This window comes from Nannospalax galili, unplaced genomic scaffold (genome assembly GCF_000622305.1).
Source record: "Nannospalax galili isolate Female #2095 unplaced genomic scaffold, S.galili_v1.0 scaffold1009, whole genome shotgun sequence".
Taxonomy (NCBI): Eukaryota; Metazoa; Chordata; class Mammalia; order Rodentia; family Spalacidae; genus Nannospalax; species Nannospalax galili.
In genome coordinates this window covers 937,152-945,088 of record NW_008360054.1, presented here as the reverse complement: position 1 = coordinate 945,088, position 7,937 = coordinate 937,152, and the positions used below count along the sequence as shown (strand labels likewise).

General features: G+C 44.2%; 1 pseudogene; it reads right to left on the bottom strand.

Annotated features, from left to right (window-relative positions):
* Positions 1-303: 303 nt before the first annotated feature.
* LOC103726545 lies at positions 304-7,303 on the bottom strand (annotated as a pseudogene).
* Between the last annotated feature and the right edge of the window lie 634 nt (positions 7,304-7,937).

The following is a 7,937-nucleotide window of genomic DNA, read 5'->3' as shown; positions in this document are numbered from 1 at the left end:
ATAGTTCAAGACTGCTAATTTAAATAAATTTCTGAACACTGTCTTACCTATGTAAAGTAATTTAGCTTGGCCAAATATTATTTTCACTTAGGAAAACTTAAAAACATAAAATTAAATATTTGAAGAATGTAAACCTGAAAAATATTTTAAAGCTACAAACCTAAAGAAATGAACAAGAAAATATTTGATTTACACATAATTTATATGTTTTATCAAATTCTCAATACTGCAAAATAATTTGATAAACATGGTAAATAAGTTAATTGCAAGTTAACAATTTGAGGATTACTTGGTAGTCTGAAATCAGACTTCTGTGAGGTTTGGTGTCCAGTTGTGTTGATTTTGCATAGATACAAATATTATGAAATAGATACAATTCACTGATAAATAGGTAAGGTTTGGACCAAAGATACAGCTTAGAATACCTGAGTTAGAAGCCAAGATGGAAAAGAACTCAACAGCTACCATGAGTTTCCCTGTGGTACTGTGGATGACAGGAAGGAAGGTCACGCAGACACTGCAAAGTACCAGCATGCTGAATGTCAGGAACTTGGCTTCATTGAATGTGTCAGGCAAGTGCCTGGCCAGGAAAGCCAAAGTGAAGCCTTCCATAGCCAAGGACCCCAAATGACACAGAACAGAGTAAAATATGGTGACTGAGTCTTTGTTGCACATGACGGTGTTAAAGGCAGGTTCAGAGTGTACATCTATATCAACAGAGGTGCAGTACCCAGCCAGATCCCACAGAGAACAAGTTGAATCAGGGAGCAGATGGGAATGATTGAGTTAGAAGCTCCTGATACCAGCATCCACCTCACAGTTCTTCCTAGTTTCAAAACTTGAAGGCCAGGATTACAGTCATAGTTTTGGCCAAAACAGTGGAAACTGACACAGTGAATACAAGGGCAAATGTTAGGATGGACAATGTAGAGTGAAGAACAGAAAAAACAGAGGAAGAGGGAGATGATCAGGATGCAGCTGACAGTCTGATTATTAGCCTTCACAAAGGTGTATCTTTGTGTTTCACAAAGCTTCCCAAAACCACAACTGTGAAGTCAAACAAGCACATTTCTGCACAGGCTAGAGACATCCCAAGAGAATCCTCAAAGTCCAGGACTATCTTGGGCAGGCAGTAGTTTCTCTCAGTATTTGGGTACTCTTCAATAGGGACTTGCTGTATTCCTGTTGATCTGTGAAAAAAAGTACCAAATTTCAGTTTTAATTAATAATAATCGGCTTATCAACTTAATTTTTTTTTCAGTCTTTTTGAGACAGGGTTTCCCTGTAGCCCTGGCTGCCCTGGAACATGCTATGTAGACCAGGCTGGCCTTGAACTTACAGAGATCTGCCTGTCTCTGCCTCAATCTTAATTATTAAAGAACCCCTTCAAATTGTATTCTGTGTAGCCTGGCATATTCTGTGTTATCATAGGGACAAGTAGAACTTGAGTTTTTCCAAGTCATATGTCTACTTTCTGTCTGTCTTCTTTATGATTTTCTATGGGCAGCCAAAGTGTATATCTGCTTAGGTAAATGAAAATGTTAGCTTCTCTTGCTCATATTCTGGTGGGAAATATTCTCATCTAACTGAAGACTTTCTAAAATTTTAAATATCTTATTTTTATACTGTATTAGTCAGGGTTCTCCAAAGAAACAGAACTGCTAGAATGAATACATATGTATAGAGATTTCTCAGCTTAGCTCACAGGATACAGTCTGAATTGTCCAACAATGGCTGCACCACACTGGAGAGGCTGAAATCCATAGTTGTGGAAAGTCTTGTGACTGATTTTACCTTTTGCCTTACATATCTATCATGCTGGAATACAGTGTTTCCTGTTTCTTATCAGAGAGAAAACTATGTAAGTCACATGTTTTCCAGGAATCCAAAACTTAGAGAAAGTAAAACTTATCATGCTAATTGGGCATCTTGCCCACTAGATTGTTATAGGATACTAGTCTGACATGCTAATAAGGGATCCCATATGCTGTGTTATGATTGGACTATTACCCCTATATAAGCCCGTACTTTCTTGCAATAAAGCAGATCTGTGTCACTGAACCTGGTCTCCTGTGTCTGAATGCAGCAACACTGGCGCAGACTCCTCACCAGCCCTGGGGTCTGGACTGGATGACTGATGGGAGGAACTGAGAGAGCAGGAGAGTGGCCATAGCTGGAGGAGAGCAGCCACAGCCAGTGACCACACATAGTAACTCAGTCCATGAGGCTGGATGTCTCAGTAGTCCGAATCTGGTGTTGAAGGTCTGAATAATTCCAAAAGATCAGCTAGTCTTCAGTATACAGCAGCAAGACAAACTCACCAGCACGACAAGGCAAGCAGCAAGAAGCCAGGCACTCTTCTCTGCCAAGGACTTTTATACTGATTGCTATCACAAGGTAACACCAACATTTAGGGTGTGCCTTCCAGCTTCAGATGATCCAATTAAGAAGATCTCTCTCATTTCAGTTAATCCCAGATCCAGTCAAGTTGACACCCAGGATTAGTCATCACATATACTTTCAGAATTTATTCAATGGATCTTGATCTTGTCATCCATCCATACACCCTCTAATTCCTCCCCAATTTGGGAGCACAGCTGCATCTCAAATGTCACGTGCTCTTTTTATAACCCACTGAATCTATTTACATCTGCTCATATATGCATGTGTGTTTGGCTAGCTACAGGAGCAAGGACAAACTGCCACCGACCACATCTCTGAAAAAAAAAAACCAAAAGGATTGTTCCTTCCTCAACAGATTTCATCGGCCCCTTCATCTCTGCTGGTGGAGCTTCATGGATTTAACCTTGCACTGATTCTTATTTTCTTCTCTGTTGTATAAACCATAATATGGCATAAGACATGGTTTTTTAGCTATATATTTACATTACATTATTTCTGACTATGCTTAACAACATTTACATAGACCTGTTGAAAATACTGATTTGTTTGGGGTCTGAAAAATTCCCTGAATTGACCACTCAGACACTGAGACTCAGGAGAACTTAACTGCTTTATTGAAACCGACCGGCCAGGGATGCAGGCAGGCTTCAGAGCTGCACTGCAACACAGAGCCGTAGAAACACAGGGTTTTTAAGCACAAAAACTGCAGAGCAGGGGATTTCTATAGAAACCATAAACAGATGTACCAGGAAAGGGTCCGAACAATCTAGGGCTGATTTCCAGAACCTTAACCTACAGCCATTGGGTAGCTTACCTACCCAACGTTCTTCCTCTTCTGCTCCAGAACATTTCCATATAAACCACAAACAGATGTGCCAGGAAAGGGTTCGAACAATCTAAGAGATTTCCAGAGTCAGGCGGAGGGCAGCTCTTTCTCAGAGGACAGGGAGGTCTGAGGGGCACTCTCCTTCATTTTCCCCTTTTGTTTTGGAAATTTTCTTGAATCAAACCATTGATTCATATGTGTCATCTAGGGGATTGTAATAGGCCCTTATAACCATCAGTTGTACAGTGGAGACCCTTTGTTTAACAAACTTGACTAGAGCATTAAAGATACAGGGTCCAAAGGTTAACAGTGCTATAAGGATTAAGAGGGGAGAGGCCAGAGCAGTGATAAGGGTGGTAGGCCAAGGCAACTGGGAGAATAGGGACTCAAACCAGTTTTGAGAACTTCTTTTGATCTGGGACAGGGTGTCTTTAATCACACCTGAGTGGTTGGCATAAAAACAACATGTTTCTCCCAGAGCCAGGCAGAGTCCACCTTCCTTGAGAAAAAGCAAATCAAAATCCCTTCCATTTTGTAAGACTGCTTCAGCTAGTGAGTCTACCTGTTGTTCTAAATAGGAGGCAGTGGCATGAAATCTCCTAATATCTTTATCAACCTGTTCACTCAAGATTCTCAAGTTTTGATTACTGGTGACCCAGGCTGTTCCTATGGTGGTGGACCCTGCTATCTCTGTTCCCACAGGGAGGGGAAGAAAAATGGAGGCTGCCACAGTTCTTTGAGGCCAAGAGAGAGAGACCCATATGATGTCTTCCAGCACCCCCTCTATAGTAATAAACCTGGGGCATGACATGTACCCATACACAAAAGTCCTGTTTCCCAATGAAATACTGGGGGTGCAAACAAGGGGTTAGGCCAGAGGAGCAACCAAACCAAGTGGAGCAGAAGGCAGCAAGCAGTTGAGTGTCTCCTATAGGCCAGGTGTTCCCAGGTGATGTATAGGACTGATTACAAACCCCAAAGGATATTCTTTGGACATGAAGCATAGCCCCTGCCCCTTCAGATCCCCTAGGGTGAAAGTAGTTTCCCAGGGGCATAAGGTGGTGTCATTTAGGGGCACTATTTTTAATTCCTCCCTTTTTTCAGTGAGGGTAAAACCTATTGTGTTGGATAGCTTTAGTGTCAACTTGACACACCTGGGTTGAGGGAGCCTCAATCGGGAAATTGCCTCTATTGGACTGGCCTGTGGCCATGTCTGAGGGGCATCTTCTTGATGAGTGATGTGGGAGGGCCCAGCCCACTGTGGGTGGTGCCACCCTTGGGCAGGTGGGCCTGTGTTGCATAAGAAAGCAGGCTGAGCAGGGGCCAGGGGAGCAAGCCTGTAAGCAGCGTTCCTCCATGGCCTGTGCTCCAGCTCCTGCCTCCAGGTTCCTGCCCTGAGTTCCTACCTTGAGCTCCTGATGAACTGCGACCTGGGAGATGTAAGACAAACCCTTTCCTCCCCAAGTTGGTACTGGTCAGAGTGTTTTGTCACAGCAATGAAGAACAAACTAAGACACCTATGTAGTAGGGTAGTCAGGGATCCAGGCAAAGACAGTAGTCTTTGATCATCTCAGGGCTTGTGTTATTTAAATACTGGAAGTTAGCCTTCATGGTATTTATAAGGGGCTCCCCCTCTAGAAGGGGAGGGAAATCTTCATCCCTCAGAGGCATCATCCTCATAGTTGTTCAGGCTGGTGACCAATTTAGTTGGGGTTTCTAAAGGAGGGGGGGCTGAATCTGGTTTAAATTCTGCCAAAGGTCCTATTGGTCCAGGCCATACAGATTTTGGGAATTTTTGAACTGTAAATAGGGTTCCAGAGTCCATGCCAGATACATAGGCCCTCAGTCCCCATGTGCAGCCCATGGCCCATTTCTGATCCATAGTAAAGACATTCCATTGTTTCAGGGTTATGATAAGAGAGTTACAGGTTTTGGGGACCGTACAAAACCTATTTTTTTTTTCCAGTTGAATATTAACATATGGATCTTGTTGTTCAAGTGGATACCATGTCAGGGCCCATGTCTCACAACCCCAGTAAGCATAGTAATAGTTTCCTTCTTCATCACAGTCAGTCCCGGTGTTTGCCAGGCATGTGTAGAAGGCAGTTCCTAAGGCTTTTTCTGCATCTATGGTGCCAGCCCTAAATCCAGGAGCAGGTCTCTGTGCCATCACTCCCCCATCACCAACCATTTGGTATCCCTCATGTTTTCAGGTGGCCTCTCTACCCAGTGTAGACTGTAAAGAACCTAGGTCAGTTTCAAACCAGGGAGCAATCTGAGGGTTAGGAGGCATCACCTTCATAATAACCTTCCCTGTCTGTCTATCAGATAATTTCCAGATATAATTCTGGGGCTGGTAGACTCCTTGGGGGGGCCTTCCCATAGGGTAGAGTCAGCAGGAGCAGAGTCATAGCAACACCGGGGGAGCAGGTGAATTGTCTTTTACCAATCGAAGTTTCAGGGGGTTTTCTGGGTGATGTTGGACCTTCCATTTTTCTTGGTCAACCTGGGCGGGCTTGATGTGTGAGTGATGAATCCAGGTGTGCAGTCCATCCACCTTCACTGTCGTGGGAGTTGTCAGGATCACAGTAAATGGTCCTTTCCACCAACAGGCCAATGCCTCCTTCTGATGTCATTTTACCCAGACAATGTCTCCAGGTAACTGGAGGCAGTTCATGCACATGCTGGATCAGGGGGTGGAGGTTCTCTTGTACAGCCTGCAATGTCCTAATAGACTGGAGGATTTCATTATTGGATATTTCAGCCAATAGTTCTGACTTCAATCTTGGGACCAGGGGAGGTGGGTCTTCCAAAAAGAATCTCAAAAGGAGTTATTCCCTGGATGTAGAGGGAATTTCTAACCCTGAGGAGGGCAAAAGGAAGGAGAGTCATCCAGTCTGCACCAGAGTCTAAGGCTAATTTAGCCAAGGTCTCCTTAAGGGTCCAATTCATCCTTTCTACCTATCCTGAACTCTGGGGATGGTATGCACAATGTAGTTTCCAATCTGTCCCCAGGGCCTTTACTAAGGCCTGAATTACCTGAGAGATGAATGCTGGTCCATTGTCAGATCCTAACACCAGGGGCACACCAAACCTGGGAATGAGTTCATCTAGCAACTTCTTGGCAACTATGGTTCCCATTTCCTTCTTGGTGGGAAAGGCTTCCACCGATCCTGAAACGGTATTTACAAAAACCAGTAAATATTTATATCCAAACTGTCATGGGTTTACCTCAGTGAAGTCTACCTCCCAGTGGACTCTGGGGGCAGTCCCTCTTTCACATTTTCCTAAGGATTTATTATTTTTCAGGTAGGCATTAGTAATCTGGCATGCCATACATCTGGAGGTGCTGTCCTGTATATTAGCTGTTGAGGAAGGAAACTGGAAGCGTCTGATTAGTAATAACTTGATCTTTTCTTTTCCCATGTGGGTTCTTCCATGAAGTTGGAGAACTAGCATTTCCCCCAGGTGGTGGGGAAGGATGACCTTGCCATCTGAAGTGTATCTACATCCTGAGGAGACATATCCATTTGGAATTGTCTGGAAATATTTGTCATCCTCTTCTGTGTAGGAAGGCTTTTCAGGTAAAGTAAGATCTGGCAGGGCTAGGAGAGCAGGTTCAGATGGGTATTCTGCTATTTCCTTGGCAATTTGATCTGCCTTTTGGTTTCCTTGGGCCTCAGGTGTGTTGTTCTTTTGGTGTCCTGGGCAGTGAATGACTGCTACCCTTTTGGGGATCCATATGACACTTAAAAAATCAATAATCTCTTATTTCTGTTTAATGGTATTTCCTTCTGATGTCAGGAGGCCTCTTTCTCTATAGATGGCCCCATGTACATGAACAGTGGCAAAAGCATATCTATTGTCAGTGTAAATGTTGACAGTCTTACCCTCTCCCAGTCTTAGGGCCTGAATCAAGGCTATCAGTTTGGCCTTTTGTGCAGAGGTTCCTTTGGACAGGGCTTCCACCCATAGGAAGTCCTCATGGGTGACTACTGCCACCCCTGCATACCTGACTCCATATTTTATGTAAATACTCCCGTTTGAGTACATCACCAAGTCAAGGTTTTCCATGGTATGTCAGTGAGATCAGGTAAGCTTCCCTGGACATGCTGGAGCAGTTCAGAGCAATCATGATGCACAACTGTCTCAGAATCAGTCTCAGGGAGCAGGGATGCAGGGTTTAAGGCACTGGTCACTGCATATGTCAGGCAGGCACATCTAGTAGGAGAGACTGGTAATAAGTTAGTCTTGCATTCATGAGCCAGAGATCAGGCGGTGCCCTCAGCACCCCTTCAATAGCATGGGAGGTGGTCACAATCAGTTGTTGTCCCAAGGTGAGCTTATCAGCATCCTTAACTAAGACTGCAGTGGCCGCTATGATCTTCAAACAAGCTGGCCATCCAGCGCTACTGAGTCTAATTTTTTTGAGAGGTAGGCTACTGGTCTCTTCCAGGGGCCCAAAGTTTGAGTAAGTACACCCTTTGCTACACCAAACTGTTCATCTACATAAAGGTAGAAGGGCCTCGAGATGTCAGGTAGGACTAGGGCTGGTTCAGAAGTGAGGGCCTGTTTTAGGTTGCCAAAGGCCTGCTGTTGATTTTCTCCCCAGGAAAATGCTGAGGGTCCCCCCCTTTTTACCTAGTATACCAGTCTGGCCAGCTCTGCAAAACCAGGTATCCACAGGTGACAATATCCAGCTGACCCC